This window comes from Chionomys nivalis, chromosome 18 (genome assembly GCF_950005125.1).
Source record: "Chionomys nivalis chromosome 18, mChiNiv1.1, whole genome shotgun sequence".
Taxonomy (NCBI): Eukaryota; Metazoa; Chordata; class Mammalia; order Rodentia; family Cricetidae; genus Chionomys; species Chionomys nivalis.
The window spans coordinates 9179138-9197837 of record NC_080103.1 but is presented as its reverse complement, the minus strand read 5'-3'; the positions used below and the strand labels follow the sequence as shown (position 1 = coordinate 9197837).

The following is an 18700-nucleotide window of genomic DNA, read 5'->3' as shown; positions in this document are numbered from 1 at the left end:
TTTCTTCAAAGATGTACGTCACAGGAATGGATGCCTGGTTGCCACAGAGGCCAGAGGAAGGGACTGCATACCTTAGAACTGAAGTCACAGCAGTTGCCAGCCTCCTTGTGTGGGTGCTGGGAACTGAACTCGTGTGTGCTGGAGGAGCAGCCTGTGATGCTGAGCCACCTCCCTGCCCCCAAAGAGCTGCTTAACTACTACAGTCAAGCTGGCAATGGTGGCACACACTTTTAATCGCAGCAAGCAGCACTTGGGAGGCAAAGGTAGGCAATCTCAGTTCAAGGCTAGCCTTGTCTACAGATGGAACTACACGGAGACTCCACCTTGAAAAAAAAAAAAACCCACCAGAAAACTACATTTAAGCAGGGAATAGTGACACCAGAGTCAGAGTCAGGTAGATCTCCAAATCCAAGGTCTGTGACTTGTGTTCCAGGCCAGCCAGGGCCACACAGTGATATCCTGTCTTTTTTTTTTTTAAAGATAGCCCTTGAACTGAAATCTGCCTGCCTCGACCTCCCAAGTGCTAGGTTTAAAGACGTGCTACAACACTCGATGACACCCTATCTTAGAGGAGAGATGGCTCAGTGAAAGTGCTGTGGGCTAGCTCCATTGAACATGACTTGGACATGGGTGTGAGCTAACAGAGTCTTTGTTAGCCAGCCGGTGACCACACTGGGTGCTTGGAGTCCCAGTATAACCCCGAACCTTTCTCAGGGAGAGCTTTGAAGAGCAAACACCATGTCTTGGGTTGGCAAGATCAGTTAGCCATAAGCATGACCACAGAAGCCTTGAAAGAAGGCTAGTACATTGTCCAGAACTGTGGACTTGGTGGTCGGGCCTTTGTTGTAGGCTTGGCAGGTGGTGCTCTCTACATCCTGAATTTAACAGCCTGAATGGTACTTCCGCCACGGAGTCAGTAGTGCTAAGTTTTAGGGTCCAGTTATAATAGGAGCATTGGATGTTCTTACAGAGGACCTGAGTTCAGTTCCTATTACCCGTATGATAGAACTGTCTGTAGGCACACCTGTAGGCACATGTGAACATATAGAGCAAAACATATATGTGTGTGAATGCATATACATAAATGAGTATATGTGATATATGTGTGTGTATATTTTTTTCAGTGTTTTGAGAGAGGGTTTCTTTGTGTAGTTTTGGCTGTCCTGGAACTCTAAACCAGGCTGGCCTTGAACCCAAAAATCCACTATTCTCTGCCCCCAGAGTGCTGGGGGTAGAATTGCCTGGCACCATGCCTGGCACATGTATACATTCTTTGCCTCCCTAATATATTTTTTGGATTTGTTCTTCCCTTTTAGTAAAATATATTCTCTCTCTCTCTCTCTCTCTCTCTCTCTCTCTCTCTCTCTCTCTCTCTCTCGTGTATGTGCCAAGTGAGTTTTTGTATACCACACATGTGCAGGAACCAGGACTGCTCAGTAGTTAAGAGCCTGCTCTTCAGAGTGGGTTCCGAGACACCCAGGGCTACACAGTGAGGCCCTGTCTTGAAAAAATAAACCACAAAATAAATAACAGAATAAAATAAAATAAAAAAACTTAAGCCCTAATTAAAAAAACAAAAGAATGTCTCAGTCTAATGGGAGAAAACAAAAGGCCAAATATGAATCCTAGTGCCAAGGCAGGGTAGTCCCAAGTCATATATGCAAGGAGCTAGGATACTTTTAGAGGGATAGAGGCAGACAAAGAGGAGAGAAACTAGCAGACAGAATTGTACTGCAGGTATGAAGTAATGTGTCAGGACTGGGGTCCAACCGAGCAGCCCTGTGCTGCACAGCATGCTGGGAGTGAGGCTAACACACCGGGCTCAGGCCTTCTAGCATGACTGCAGGCACCTGCAGAGGAGGAAGAACCTTAAACTTCCAGCTTCGATTTGTTTTATAGATATGGCAGGCCAAAGTATGTGATGGAGTGGAGAAGGATTGGGATCCGGGGCTCTTGGGATGGATATGCACAAATCTAACTTCTTAGTCATAGAATAGCCTGAAAGCACCCGGCTTCCTGATCCTTCAGGGAGGTTTTGGGCCTTGGGTCTTGTCACCCTGGATAAGAGCAAGGGACAAGGAAGAGACGACCTCTGGGTTTCTGCATGCGGTTTAGTGGTGCTGTCCAGTAAGATGTAGTTTCAGAAACAGTGAGCTTTGTTCTTGTCATGGGGATGGAGAAGCCTCCGTAGCGTTTCCAGGTAGCAGCCGGTGCTCGAATGGGAGGGCTGAGCAAAGGATGCACATGTGGTGTCGTTAGGCAAAGGTGATGATTATATGTATTTGAGGTTGCCCAGTGACGGGCGTGACTGAGAAGGGGGTCCTGGGGTGTGGGAACTTTCACACTCTTCTTTTCCTCCCCCCTCCTTTCTCATCCTTTCTTCCAAGGTGGGATGTGGGTGTGTGTATGTGTGTGTGTGTTGTGTGTGTGTTTTGCTGTGTTGCTCAGGCTGACCCTGAACTCCTGGCACTGAGCTAAGACCACGAGCACCAACCCAGCTCATGAAACTTCTAGTTTCTGAAGTGTTCCTGGACAGAAGTGTTGTGGAGAGGAGAGAGTGTGTTGTAGTCAACAAAGCTGAAAGGAGCTGGAGATCTGAGGAGCATTTTGATATAAGACGTGGGGACACAGAGTGTGGAGTTTGCCCAGCCCAGCTGGTTTTCAGTCTTGTTTTGGTCCAGTAGAGTAGAATCTTCTTTTCCATTGTGTGAATATATGTCACTGTGATTGACTTAATAAAGAAGCTGACTGGCCAATGGCCAATAGCTGGACAGGAAAGTGTTAGGTGGGAGAGCCATGCTGAAGAAGAAGGGTAGAGTCAGAGTTGTGAGCAGATGCAGAGAGAAGCAAGATAGGCATGCCATACTGAGAAAAGGTACCAAGTCACGTGTCAAGGCATAGATAAGGGGGGCTGGAGAGATGGCTCAGTGGTTAAGAGCATTGCCTGCTCTTCCAAAGGTCCTGAGTTCAATTCCCGGCAACCACATGGTGGCTCACAACCATCTGTAAAGAGGTCTGGTGCCCTCTTCTGGCCTGCAGACACGCACACAGACAGAATATTGTATACATAATAAATAAATAAATATTTTTTTAAAAAGGCATAGTTAAGAAATATGGGTTACCTGAGCTATTGGCTGGACATTTATAGTTAATATTTTTTTATTATTATTTTTATTCTTTTTTAATTAAAATTTCCACCTGCTCTTATAGTTAATATTAAGACTCTGTGTTGGTTATTTGGGTACTAGAAGGTGGAAAAGAAAAGTCTGCCTACATATGGCATTTCAGTGTGAGGCCGGAATTTTTCACAAAAGACCCGAGAAAGCTTAAAAAAAGGATCCTAAGCACACAAAAACCGGAATCAGATGCAGTTTCTTGATCACTGCCTTTTCTTGGATATACTCTTGGCTCCTTTAAGAGGCAGCTTGCTGGCTTGGTGTCAGTGGCAAACGCAGGCACAGAATTTTTAAGAGGCCCTGCCACTGAGCACTCAAATGCTGTTTACAAGCATCAGGTGTTGCCCTGCTCAGTAGCAACATGGATCCAGCCACTTCCTCCAGCTGGGGCAGTAAACATGGCTCCCATTGCTCCACCCACCATGGTGCTGGTACCATTCACTAGGCTAAGCTGCACAGGTGGCAGCTGACACACAATTTAAGATTGGCCTCATGTCTTGGGAGGCAGAGGCAGGCGGATCTCTGTGAGTTCGAGACCAGCCTGGTCTACAAGAGCTAGTTCCAGGACAGGCTCCAAAGCCACAGAGAAACCCTGTCTCGAAAAACCAAAAAAAAAAAAAAAAAAAGATTGGCCTCATGTGATCAAAGGACAATACTGATGCTCAGTAAAGACAGATTCTGGGGGGAAAAAAGCAAACAAATCTCTAAATGGGTTACAGTGTGTTTAAAATTATACACAGGTTTAGGAGAGAGAAGAGAAAGAGTATATATAGTCATAGATTAGAAATTACAGTTTTCAAATAATAAAGTCCTTTAATAGGGAATAGTGTAAGATAAAAGAAAAAAGTTATGTCAAGATGGAAAATACAAGGAGCTGTGATGGAGCAAGGTCATTGGTTAATTAATAAAGAAACTGCTTGGCCTGATAGGTTAGAACATAGGTTGGTGGAGTAAACAGAACAGAATGCTAGGAGGAAGTGAGGTAGACGCCATGCCTCTGCTCTCCAGGCCAGATGCGATGAAGCTCCAACCCAGGATGGACATAGGCTAGAATCTTCCTGGTAAGCACACCTCGTGGTGCTACACACATTAATAGAAATGGGCTAAGCAGTGTTTATATGAATACAGTTTGTGTGTTGTTATTTTGGGGCATAAGCTAGCCAGGCGACCTGGAGCTGGGTGGCAGGAACGCAGCCTGCAGCTCCTACTACAGAATGGCCCCCAACGTGGACAACTGCTTCCACACAAAGCCTGAGACAGCTTGGGAAGTAGTTCTAGAACAAAATGACAGCGTTGTGCATGGTTTCTTGGTAGCAGCACTCTCTAGGGGCTACTCTGCTTGCTAGAGGCAAGCAAGTGCACTCATTTAAGAGAGGCTTCCTGACTCAGCTTTAGCTGCAAAGCTTGCAGCTCTCTTAAGAAGTCCTGCCACAAAACAGTTAATCGGTGTTGATGAAAAGCTGAACACATGCTTTTCGGTTTTCAGCCGTAGAAGGAAAAAAGCTGAGCCATTTAAAAATGCCGGCTTTCTGGGCTGTCCTGCCAGGGCAAACTCTGACTCTTTGAGGCAGGAGGTCAGCTACAGAAAGAACATTTGAGTGTTGTAGCTTGTTTGCTGGCAGGGACCTTGAAATGCCATAGAGTTGTGGCAATAAAAATGGCTACAGCCAGTACCTCTGCCATGAGACTGGAAAGCTAAGGAATGGGCTGGATCCAGCTGTCAAAGCCACGGCTTTAATCCTACCCATATTGATCAGTAATTTAAAGGCTTGTGTGGTCAGAAAAAGAGAGAGAGATACAGTAAAGAGAGATTCAAAAACAAAGAAAACCTCCAAATGATTTACAGTGTGTTAGGAGTATATGCAGGCTAAAAGTTAAAGTTCTTAAAGTAAAAAACAAAAAGAAAAAAGAAAGAGAGTAGTTGGGTTGTGGTGGTCCACACCTTTAATCCCAGTGCCTGGGAGGCAGAGACAGACAGATCTCTGTGAGTTCAAGGTGTGGTAGCATACACCTTTAATCCCAGCATTGAGGAGGTTGAGACAGACGGATCTCTGAGAGTTCAAGGACAGCCTGGTCTACAGAGTTATTCCAGGACAAAGATATACAAAGAGCCTGTCTCAAAAAGTAAAAATAAATGAAATAGAGTTAAAATAAAGCTGCACAAAGATGGAAAATACACAGAGAATCTTGATACTGTATGCTATTATGCTCTCTTTGAATTGTTTGAATGGTGAGGAAGGAGCAACAGCTGCTAAAAGATATTTGTTTATAAATACTGCTGAACTAAGCCAAGATAGATATTTTGAAAATACTTTGACTTTAAAATTTGGATCTAAGGACATGATGCTTTGGAAAGGAGTTTCTTCTTTTGTTTTCACAGAGGATGAGACCCTGTGGATTGCTTCTATCCCAATATGGTATGATGGACCACGCCCTCCTGAAGGGTTGCTGTGAACACTTTCAAAAAATTACTTCACTCGACTGCTGACTGAGATGAATCTAGCACACAGGTTATACCATGAGAGACCTGAATAACAGCGCCCCCATTCAGCACAAAGCAGTTTGGAGAGAAATAACTGTGCCCTTATTCCCAAATATTGTTTATAAATGTTCTTTTACATTTAAAGGGGGATATGATATAGATATGAATAATTTGCATTGGTATGGATTTTAAGGTCAATTTTGTTATATGTATATGTATTTATGATCTTGATTAAGGTATTGTGATTGTGTAGTTCATTTAAAAATGTAATGTATATAGGTTGTTAATGGATGGTCATCAATAATAGTCAAGCTTGTAGTCATGTTAGTTAGATTTTCTAGATGTGCATAGATATATTTTAGATAGACATTCTTCATATCTTTCAAAGACTACAGAATATGACATTTAAATGTTTTAATAACTTAGGACTTTTCATGACAATGAGACACTCTGCTCCTGGCAGCACCAATCTACTTCAAGAAAAAAATGGGCATCGAAGAGGGTCCTTATGGAGTTTAATAGGCATTTGGGCAAGAAACTGCTCTTGCCTGGACTGTTGCATAAACTGGACACAGAGAACCCGCAGAGAGAGGACTGCTGAACTTGCCTAAAGGTGAGATGATCTTTCGGGGTTCCTGATTCATAAGAGAGTCTACGAGACATTCTGCAGGACACAGAAGATAGTGACTGAACTGCCTTTGAAATTTCATGCTTCGTGGAAATGTCTGCTGGAAACTATGGGCCTGTAGGCTGAAGATGGATGCCCCAATGGTACAAAAGAACTTTGGGTGACTGTCCAGGCAGCGAGATGTCTCTGTTATTTCTAGAGTTTTGGATTTCTTGTTTGCTTAGGTAATATTATATCCTTCTGGAGTCTTTGATGGAGTTGAAGCATAGATAGTTATAGTTGTTTTCCTTTGTTATGATAAAAGATAAAGTAGATGTAAATATTGTAACTGTAATTCTTGCTTGATAACTGTTTTGTTATATGTAATTTTGCTATGTTAAAGTTAAAGCCTTCCCTTTTTTTTTGTTTAAACAGAAAAAGGGGAAATGATGGAGGAAGGTCATTGGTTAATTAATAAAGAAACTGCTTGGCCTGATAGGTTAGAACATAGGTGGGTGGAGTAAACAGAACAGAATGCTGGGAGGAAGTGAGGCAGACACCATGCTTCTGCTCTCCAGGCCAGATGCGATGAAGCTCCAACCCAGGATGGATGTAGGCTAGAATCTTCCTGGTAAGCACATCTCGTGGTGCTACACACATTAATAGAAATGGGCCAAGCAGTGTTTATATGAATACAGTTTGTGTGTCGTTATTTTGGGGCATAAGCTAGCCAGGCGACTGGGAGCTGGGTGGCAGGAACACAGCCTGCAGTTCCTTCAACAGGGCTGGAGAGATGGCTCAGAGGTTAAGAGCACTGGCTGCTCTTCCAGAGGTCCTGAGTTCAATTCCCAGCACCCACACGGTTGCTCATGATCATCTGTAATGAGATCTGGTGTCCCTTTGTGGTCTGCAGGCAGAACACTTGTATATATAATAAATAAATCTTTAAAAAAAGATGAAAAATGCAGAGTGTGGATCCTGTGTGTTGTTTTGTTGTCTTTACATTGTTAGACTACTGATGAAGGAATGATAGCTGCTAAGAGATGTTGTATTATGAAAGCTGCCAGGTCAAACCGACATGTATGTATTTTAAAAAATATCTTGACTTTGAAATGGAAAATAGAGGATATGTTGTTTTGAGGGAGAGTTTTATGCTTTTATTCCCATAAAAAACTAAAGGCTATGGATTTGTTCAAGGTTTAAGATAGTCAGATTTGATCACGGAAGATCCCTGAAAATCCTGACTACAAACACAAAGAAATAAACCTAGAAGAACTATAAGGCACGTGACATATATTTTACTTGATCAAACATAAAACAAAAAATCATCTTAATTGATTTGTGCAACCACACATTCCATACTTGTAATGTATGTTATCTTTACAAGTTTATGTATTTTCAGAACAAGGGGACCAGACACCAGGTGATCCAGCATCTCAAAATGATGCAGTTACAAGTCTTCTCCACATTCTGCATCCAACACAGCTTCAAGACTACTGGCTGAGATGACCCAGACTCACAGACTACTCCAGTCAAGACTTAATTGTTATAACAATTATCTCAAGGTTCCCCCAAATATACTAGTGCCCTCAGATAACAGGAAGTAGTCTAGAGAATGACACCCACATTTCCAAAATATTGGTTATGGATGGTTATTATCATTTAAGGAGGATTGGTTACAAATTGTTATTGGTCATAGAAAAAGGCTAAACAAAGGAATTAAATTCAAAGATCTCTTTCTGGAAGAAAAAATGTATATAATATAGAAATGATGAGATAAAAGGTTATATTATTGAATCTACTTTAATTCAAGAAACAACTATTAATCTCAAAAATACTTTACATTAGTATGGATTCTGGTTTATTGATAGAAATTTAAAGTTATTTTTACTATACTATATGCATGTTTTTACTCTTGTTTGGGATATTGTGCCTATGTAAGTCATTTCAAAATGTATAATTAAGAAATATAGATTAAGCTGGGTGGTGGTGCACACCTTTAACTTCAGCACTTGGAAGACAGAGCAGGAGGATCCCTGTGAGTTCAAGGGCAGCTTGGTCTACAAAGCAAGTTCCAGGACAGGCTCCAAAGATACATAGAGAAACCCTTTCTCAAAAAACAAACAAACAAAAAAGAAAAAATGAAAAGAAAACAAAAAAACAAAAAAGAAATACAGATTAATAATCATCTATAATGCTCAAACTTACAGTCATCTAAAGTATGTTTTCTAGGTTAAACAGATATATTTAGATGGATAGATGGTCTCCAAACACCTGATGAATATGGTGTTTAATATGTTTAATAACCTAAGCCTTTTCCTGACAATGAGATACATATGCTCCCAATTGCACCAATCTACTTCAGAGAAGACAATGGGCATTGAAGAAATTCTATGTATTTTGGTTTTTTTTTTTTATGTCAAAAGCTAGCCATTTGGCAAAGAAATGTCCTTGCCTCAACTGCTGACAGTATACTGTCCAAATTAGATTAGCAGGAGGCTAAAGAGAGTGACTACCAGACTGCCAAGACAAGGGATGACAGTCTTTCAGAATTCTCTGCTTCTCAAAAATGTATGTCAGATATATTAGGCCTGCAGGCAAAACATGGATTCTCCAGTGTCACAGAAGACCCTAGGGACTTCTGGCTGCCCTGTCATTAGGTAACATTTCACCCTTCTGGGGTCTTTGATGGAGTTGAAGACTAAATAGTCATAAAGTTTTCCTTAGTGATGATAAAAATTAAATTAGATATAAAACTTTGGAGTTACAAAGATAAATAATAGAGTATTTTCTCTAAATTTGCTAAATACAAATGAACTAGATATTGTAACTAATTCTTACATGACAACTGTTTTTTGTTGTATATAATTTTACTATGTTAAAGTTAAAACCTTTTTTAATTAGACAAAAAGGGGGAAATGTGGAATATTCATTTACACTGTGTGAATATATGTCACCATGATTAGTTTAATAAAGAAACTGACTGGCCAATAGCTGGGCAGAATAAGGTAAGGTGAGAGAGCCAACCTGAGAAAGGTAGGAGAAGGGTGGAGTCTGAGAGTTATGAGCAGATGCAGAGAGAAGCAAGATGAGCATGCCATACTGAGAAAAGGTACGAAGTCACATGGCAAGGCATAGATAAGAATAGGAACTAATTTAAAATGTAAGACTTAGCTAGTAACAAGCCTGAGCTATTGACCAAGCAGTTGTAATTAGTATTAAGCCTCTGGGTGGTTACTTGGGAGCAGTTTGTAGGACAGAAACTTCTGTCTATACAGCAGTTCCTCACTATGCTTCCTTTTGGAGCAGTAATGTATATACCATGTCTTGTATATTGGAAGTATGCGATCTCTTCAATTTTAATTTTACAGGGGTTTCAGTTAAGAGATTTTCATGAGTTTTTGAAGAAGCTTTGAACCTTTTTTTCTCCCTGCGACAGGGTTTCTCTGAGTAGCCCTAACTGCCCTGGAACTCACGCTGTAGATCAGGCTGGCCTTGAACTTAGAGATCCACCTGTCTCTGTCTTCTGAGTGCTGAGATTAAAGGTGTGCACCACCACTGCCTGGCTCTTCCTTTTTCAATTTACTCAGTTGCTAGGAACAACTAATCAGCAGTGTCACTTTCCTTATTTCTTCACAAATGTCAAAAGTTTTATTTAGAGTTGCCAAAATGCATTGCCTCTCACAGCTGGTGAATCAGGATTACCAAAAGCATTTGTCTTCACGTTGTAAAATAGTTCACATCATAGGGACTCTTCGGTGTCCACACCACAGGCACTCAGTGTTCACACTACAGGAATTCAGTTCACACCACAGGAGTTTGGTGTTCGCACCACAGGCATTCAGTTCACACCATAGGCCTTCAGGACTCTCTGAGCTTCTAGGAGAGACTTCAGTAACTGTAGGTACAAATTGGGCATCCTATTCCAGATATTTAAAAGATTCATTCTTATATTTCTGTTGTCTAGACACTTGGGCATTTAGTGAATGTTCTTATGGATGGCGGTTCAACATGGGTTTGCCTTAGGTTTGTATAATTCCCCCTGCCCCATGCACGGTGACCTTGTGGGACCAGCTGCTGGGCTCACAATGCCCATTCTGAACCACCTCAGTCTCCAGCCACCAGCTCTTCCCATAGTTCTACCTTACCTGAGGTTAAAGGAGCTTGAGACCTGAGCTAAAATGGTCTTTGTAAACAACAGGATGTTGTGTTCTTGGCTTGCTGGATTTTCAAATTCTTTTCTTTAAAAAAAAAAGATTTACTTTTATCACGCGCGCGTGTGTGTGTGTATGTATGTGCACCTGTATATGCATATGCCATGTGTGCGGATGCCCAGAGAGGCCAGAAGAGGGTGTGTGATCCCCTAGAGCTGCAGTTACAGGCAACTGTGAGCTGCCTGATGGGGGTGCAGACAACCAAACTCTGGTTCTCTGGAAGAGCAGGGAGTGCTCTTAACCTCTGGGCCATCTCTGCAGCCCACTCCCCGACCCCAAGCTTTCTTTCTTTTTAAATTCTATGTGTCTGTTGCCTACAGCATGTCTGTCACCATGTGTGTGCCCATGCACAGAAGAGAGTGTTGCATTCCCTGGGTTGTAGATACAGACAGTGGTTAGTTGTCATATGTGTGCTGAGAAGCAAACCCTCGTCTTCTGGAAGAGCAGCCAGAGCTCTTAAACACTGAGCCATCTCTCCAGTCCTGCCCCAAGCTTTCTCGATAGGAACAATGGCCTTCAGGAAACAGGCATGGTTAAAACATTCCATTCTCCACAGGGCTTTGCTGCCACTCACAGAGCCACTTTAGCACTCTGAAGAGTGGGCACAGGAGGACACAGTTTCCCTATAACCATGGGCCCACCTATCCCCTTCTGAGTCCCTCACCTGCTAAGAAGCCAGAGTCAGTGCCCAGAGGAAAACAATCTGTGTATCCATTCATTCAGTCCCCTGTGTTCTGCCAACATCACAGCTTCAAATGTTCTTGAATCTCAGGAACAGGCTTTGGAAGGGTTGGGCCAACTCCACACTCAACCATGACATCTTTTTCAGATCCAGGTACCTACCTGATTTGTTAACATATTTCCCCCTAATGCCTCCTGAATCAAACAAAGTTGAGATTAGAGATGAGAAGATTCCTGTCCTGAGGCTGGAGAGAAGGCTCAGCCGTTAAGAGCACTTGTTGCTCTTGAAGAGGATGAAAATTTAATTCCAAGGGGCTGGAGAGATGGCTCAGAGGTTAAGAGCACTGGCTACTCTCCCAGAGGTCCTGAGTTCAATTCCCAGCAACCACATGGTGGCTCACAACCACCTGTAATGAGATCTGGCACCCTCTTCTGGTGTGCGGGCATACATGAAGACAGAATATTGTATGCATAATAAATAAATAAATAAATAAATAAATAAATAAATCTTTAAAAAAATTCAATTTCAAGCAACCACAGTGAAAAATATCCCTTTACAATGTGTGAATATATGTCACCCTGCGACCCATCCATCAGGTCCAGTTATTCAAGGACTGAAGAGGTTCTACCAGTATGAATCATGGGCGAGAGAAAAGAAGGAGACCATGCAGAATTCAATTGTCAAGGTCTACGTTTATTAGGGTAATGACTACAGCTTATATAGCCCTTGAATGAGGAACTTGGCTTGGAGTGGGGGGTAGGGGGTAGCAAAGGTCACCAGTCAGCACACCTGGTGTAAGCGGAAACATTCTTTTTGTGGTTTTGTTAACAAACAGTTCTCAAGATAGTTGGGATGTGGGGCTCTCTGCAAACATCCTTAGGACAATGGTCCCTGCTATCATCTTTAGGACAATGGTCCCTGACAACCCTAATTGATTTAATAAAGAAGCTGACTGGTCAATAGTTGAACAGAATACATTTAGCCAGAACAGCCAAACTGAGAATCCTGGGGGAAGAGGGGCGGAGTCTGAGGAGTCTTGAGAGACACAAAGAGAAGCAAGGTGGACGTGCCACACTGAGAAAGATACCAAACCACATGGCAAAGCATAGAGAAGAAATATGGGTTAATTTAAATGTCAACGTTAGGCAGTAACAAGCCTGAGGTATTGACTAAGCATTTATAATTCATACTAAGTCTCTGTGTTGGTTATTTGGGAACTGGTGGGTAGAAAAGAAATATCCACTTACATATGGTGTCTCAATGTGGCTGGGACCCACATAAGACCTAACAAAGCACTTTGTAAAAAAGATTTATTTGTATTTATTATGTATATAGTGTTCTGTCTGCGTGTATGTATGCCTGCAGGCCAGAGGATGCACACACCTATCTGCTACTAGCAAGCAAGTGGAGCCTACCCAAGAAAAGGTAGTTACCAAGAAGCCAAATTTGATTGGTTCTGGTTTTGTGTCCTGAGAGTTTTTTTGTTGTTGTTTTTGTTTGTTTGGTTGTTTTTTTTTTTTTTTTTTTTTTTTTTTTTTTTTTTTTTTTTTTTTTTTTTTTTTGAGACAGGGTTTCTCTGTGTAACAGCCCTGACTGTCCTGGAACCCTCTTTGTAAACCAGGTTGACCTTGAACTGACAAGAGATCCACCTGCCTCTTCCTCCCAAGTGTTGGGTTTAAAGGTGTGTACTACCACTGCCCAGCAAAATATTTTTTTTTTTTTTAAAAAAAAGCTTTGTTAGGGGGCTGGAATGCTGATTCAGAGGTTAAGAGTACTAACTGTTCTTCCAGAGGTCCTGAATTCAATTCAGGGAGGACTGAGGAGAGCGCTCCTTCTCAGGGAGGACTGAGGAGACCGCTCCTTCTCAGGGAGGACTGAGGAGAGCGCTCCTTCTCAGGGAGGACTGAGGAGACCGCTCCTTCTCAGGGAGGACTGAGGAGACCGCTCCTTCTCAGGGAGGACTGAGGAGACCGCTCCTTCTCAGGGAGGACTGAGGAGACCGCTCCTTCTCAGGGAGGACTGAGGAGACCGCTCCTTCTCAGGGAGGAGGACTGAGGAGAGCGCTCCTTCTCAGGGAGGACTGAGGAGAGCGCTCCTTCTCAGGGAGGACTGAGGAGAGCGCTCCTTCTCAGGGAGGACTGAGGAGACCGCTCCTTCTCAGGGAGGACTGAGGAGACCGCTCCTTCTCAGGGAGGACTGAGGAGACTGCTCCTTCTCAGGGAGGAGGACTGAGGAGACCGCTCCTTCTCAGGGAGGACTGAGGAGACCGCTCCTTCTCAGGGAGGACTGAGAAGGGCTGCAGGGCTAACTGCACATTTAACAAAAAAGGAAAAAGGAAACTTCTCTGTAGAGAGAAGGGAAAGAAAGGAAATAAAAAAGGTAATCTTCCCAATAGAGAAGAGGGATGGAAAGGAAATAAAAGAAAATTTCTCCATGGAAAAAGGAGAAATGTTTAATCAAGAAAAAGGATTTTCCTGGTAAAAAAGGGGAAAATATTTAATCACAGTCTAAATATGAAAAGGCCCAGTAAAAGAAAAATAAGAAAAGAAAAAAGCCTATTCCCAGTAAAAATAGAGGGAAAAAAAGAAAAAATCTCTTTCTGATATAAGAAATTTATAATAGCTAAAACTCAGGTCTCTTTGCCTGTGTTATGCCCAAACCTGTGAAGTTCCCCAAAAACCAATAAAGAGACTGAGTCCTGTATGTAAAAGCAAAGAGCCTTTATTTTATCCAAGTTTGCAAACTCAATCTTTCTATGCGTCTAATGTATTAGAATAAATGGAGAGCCCCGAGCTCAGTTAGAGTTGGCTTCTTATAGTAGTAAAGGTGTGGGGGGTGGTGAGGGAAATTACCTGGTGTGAGTGAGAAGGAAACACAGAGCACACAACACACAACAAACCCACTTAGGAGTTTATTAGAAGGAGTGTGCACAGGTCTGGGAAGTCAATGTGCAGAGAGAGAGAGAGGAAGATGGTGCATCCAGCTTTCAAAAGCTGCCTAGTGCATGTGCACAGGGGGTTGATGTGGCCACCCAGACATGGTGTCCACCAAAACCAGGAGATATTTAACTCATCTGACTGTGGGAATATGAGTAAAATCCAGCTGACAGTCAGTTCCTGGAAGGGAGCCCCTGGCCTGGGGGTGGGAAAAGGGAGGCTACCATACTTGGACTTGGAATCTGACTTTTGACAGATTTTACAAGAGGCAGTGATAGCTTTTAAGAACTCTAAGTCCTCAGGGGTGGGTTGGAGGTGAGCCTTGACAAAAAGGAAATAGAGCTTTGTTATTAGGATGAAAGAGCTGATGTAGGTAGAACAGAATTTGTTTGATGGAGGTGGGTCATCTTTCTATCTGTTGTTTCATTGGTTAAGTAATAAAGAAACTGCCTTGGCCCCTTTAATAGGACAGAAAATTAGGTAGGCGGAGTAGACAGAACAGAATGCTGGGAGAAAGAAGCCGAGTCAGTGAGTCGCCATGATTCTCCCACTCCAGACAGACGCAGGTTAAGATCTTTCCTGGTAAGCCAGCTCGTGGTGCTACACAGAATTTTAGAAATGGGTTAGATCAATATGTAAGAGCTAGCCAATAAGAGACTGGAACGAATGGGCCAGGCAGTGTTCAAAAGAATACAGTTTCCATGTAATTATTTGGGGGCATAAGCTAGCCATGCGGGCAGCCGGGTGCCAGGGACACAGCCCACCGCTTATATTACAACATTTGTTGGGTGTCAGGGGGTGTCTGTGAGAATGTGGGCTGTACTGTATGAACCCCCTGAGCTGACTGAGGTAGGTTTGGGCTCTGGAAGGCTGCTGTTCTAGCTGCTTGGTCAGCCCAGGTATTTCCCTTGGAAATAATGGAGCTGTTCGTCTGGTGAGACCAACTGTGAATAATTCCTATAGCTTTGGGGAGATGGGGGAGTCTTTTAACAAGTCCATAATGGATTTAAGTAAAATGCTGCAGATCCCCACGTGGCTACAGCGACAGAAATGCTGCAGGTCTTCAAGCAGCAGCAGTGAGCAGCAGTTCCCGAGATGGTGCAGTTCCCAGGTGGGCCATGAGGGGCAGCAAATCCCATGAGGAGAGTCAGATGGGCAGGTCCAGGGGGCAGTGGCGAGAGACAGAGACATGGATAGGCACGCCATGCAGAGTGAAGTTGGATATTTGTTTAGTGGGTTATGGAAGGGAAGGGGAGAGGGGGTAAGGGGAGAAGGAGGAAGAGCAGAGAGAAACAGAGACAGAGAGAGAGACAGGGAGGGGGTAAGGGGAGAAGTGGGAGAATGGAGCTAGGCAGACTGCTTCTTCTGGGGAGAGACAGAAAAGGGGAGGGACTTAGGCTGGAAGCTGAAGATCAGCTTGCCTGGTGGAGGTGGGGAGGGGTAAAGGGGTAGAGGGAGTGGGCGTGGCTTGTCTCTTATAGAGACAGAGCAGACCATTACAGTGAAAGATTTCTAAGGTTCAGGACCCCTGATTGGCTGACATTTGTCTAGGGGTGTCCAGGTGAATGTGTGCTGGCAGGTGATCCTATCTACAATTCTGTTGGACGGTCTGCTCCTGGGTGGTGTCTGGGTGGTCTCAGTTTGTGGTCTTTCTTGGAACCAGGTGTTACCTCAGGGTGAACTGCTGAGACTCAGGCCTCTGTTGAGCTTGTCCTGGCTGGGTCCTACACTGGCGGGTGACAATGGTTAGAACTTTATTAGGTGCTCTGTTCCTATCAAGCTTAGCGTGGTTGGGTCCCACGCCTGTCAGCTCTTGCAGAGACCGCCAGCACAGAGCGGACCTCACTGCTGCAGCCTGAACAAGCACAGCAAGTCCAGAGCTTAGGATGTTGTAGTCTGTTTGCTTAACTTTGATTTAAATGATTCTTATTTTTTCCCTCCCTCAGAGCAGGAATAACTCAGTATTAAAGGTCCCTTTTTGGGAAATGTCTTTTGTTTTTCCCTAATCATGAGAACTCATTGTTGGTAGTCTCTTCATAAGAGACAGAGGGAGTTTATGAATATTTTGCCTGTGTGCAAGTTGGATCCCCTGGAACTGGGGCCACAAATGGTTATGAATTACCACGTGGTGTAGGCAGATGTTTCTTCCCTGCCTGCCAGTTCCCAAAGAGCAAACATGGAGACTTAATATGAATTAAAAATCATTCGTCAATAGCACATGCTTGTTACTAGCTAAATCGTGCATCTAAACTTACCCACATGTCTTATCTCTGCTTTGCCACGTGGCTTGGTACCTTTTCTCAGTACGGCACGTCCATCTTGCTTCTCTCTGCCCCAGAAATAGGTGCCCTTTTTACAACTGATCTCTTCTAATCTGTACCTCTTGTGGCTGAATTCTCTGTTTATTCAATTTAAAATCCTAAATAACTAAGAGAATCTCCTCTTTGTATTTTTTTCAGGAGAAATTTGCAATCCCCAGCAGGGTAGAATTTTCTGTACCACATAAGTATTTTTTTTCCTAAGGTATCTGTATCAGAAGCAACCAATAAAATATCATCCGCATCATGATATATAATATATTGAAGAAATTATTTACATACTACTTCCAGTGTTGATTTACAAAATATTGGCATAAAGTTGGGCTACCTAACTTTTTTTGTGGGAGAACATTCCAGTGATATCATCTCCTTGGCTGGGCAGAAACTGTAAAAGCAAATTTTTCTCTATCCTGTTCTTGTAAAGGAACAGTAAACAGCAAACCTGCAAATCAGTAACTACACTAGGCCAATCTTTAGGTAATAAAGAAGGTAAAGGAATCCCAGGCCACAAAGATCCCATAGGTTGAATTATCTTATTAATAGCTCTCAAATCAGCCAACATTCTCCATTTTCAGATCTTCTTTATTACAAACACAGGAGAATTCCAAGGCTAGTAGTTTCCTCTCTGTGCTTAGCACCTAACTATTTTGTACCAGTTGCTCAAGCACCCATAATTTTTCTTTAGTTAAAGGCCATTGCTCCAGAAACACAGGCTTCCTACTCACCATTTTAAATCCAGCCTTGATGTGAGGGTCTGTGCGTAGTTCTATTGGAACTTGTTGTGCCATGCTTGGTTGGTATCCCTGGGAGGCCTGCTCTTTTCTGAAAGGGAACAGAGGAGGAGTAGATCTGGGGGAGAGGGGAAGATAGGGGAAGGGACTGGGAGGAGAGGAGGGAGGGAAAACTATGTTCAGAATGTAATATATGAAAGAAGAATAAATAAGTTTAGAGAGAGATGGCTGGCAGTGGTTGCAGGCACCTGTAATCCCAGCACTCAGGACGCAGAGGCAGGTGGATCACTGTGTTCAAGGCCAGTCTGGTCTACAGAGTGAGTTCCAGGACAGCCAGGGCTACACAGAGAAACACTGTCTTGAAAAACCAAAGGGACTTTCCGTGCTGCCCCGGGACGGGTCGTACGGCGTTGTTCTTTGTTCCCGATGTAACTTAAAGGGAAACTTAACACCATGTCCGGAGCCCTTGATGTCCTGCAGATGAAGGAGGAAGATGTCCTCAAATTCCCCGCTGCAGGAACTCACTTAGGTGGCACCAACCTGGACTTTGAGATGGAGCAGTTCATCTACAAAAGGAAAAGCGACGGCATCCACATCATCAATCTGAAGAGGACCTGGGAGAAGCTGCTGCTTGCAGCTCGGGCTGTTGTTGCCGTTGAGAACGTCAGCGTCAGCGTCATCTCCTCCAGGAGCACTGGGCAGCGAGCCCTGCTGAAGTTTGCTGCCATCACTGGAGCCACTCTGATTGCTGGCCGTCACCCCAGCGACCTTCACTAACCAGATCCAGGAAGCCTTCAGGGAGCCACAGCTTCTAGTCGTGACCGATCCCGGCCTGACCACCAGCCTCTCACAGAGGCGTCTTACGTGAGCCTGCCCACCATTGCTCGGTATAACACAGACTCACCTCTGCGCCACGTGGACATAGCCATCCCATGCAACAACAAGGGAGCTCAGTGGGTCTGCTGTGGATGCTGGCCCGGGAAGTACTCCGCATGCGTTGCACTATCTCCCGTGCGCACCCATGGGAGGTTATGCTTGATCTTTACTTCTATAGGAACCCAGAGGAGACTGAGAAGGAAGAGCAGACTGCTGCTGAAAGGCTGTGACCAAGGAGGAGTTTCAGGGCTCCTGAGTTCACTGCTGCTCAGCTAGAGGTGGCTGACTGGTCTGAGGGCGTGCAGGTGCCCTCGGTACCCATCTGGCAGTTCCCTACTGACTGGAGCGCCCAGCCAGCCACTGAGGATTGGTCGGCAGCTCCCGCAGCACAGGCCACCGAGTAGGTTGGAGCCACCACTGTGGATCCTGAGCTCCTCTGCAGACACCCGAGCAAAGGGAAAAAGAGTGGAAGGAAAATAAAGTTCCTACAAGTTGTCAAAAAAAGAAAGAAAGAAAGAAAGAAAGAAAGAAAGAAAGAAAGAAAGAAAGAAAGAAAAAAAGAAAGAAAGAAGAAAGAAAGGAAGGAAGGAAGAAAGGAAGGAAGGAAGGAAGAAAGAAAGAAAGAAAGAAAGAAAGAAGAAAGAAAGAAAAGAAAAAGAAAAACCAAAGGGGGGAGAG

At 43.7% G+C, this 18700-nt stretch overlaps 1 pseudogene; it reads left to right on the top strand.

The window, feature by feature from the left end:
- The first annotated feature begins 17599 nt into the window (after positions 1 to 17599).
- LOC130889963 (40S ribosomal protein SA-like) lies at positions 17600 to 18278 on the top strand (annotated as a pseudogene).
- The last annotated feature ends 422 nt before the right edge of the window (positions 18279 to 18700 follow it).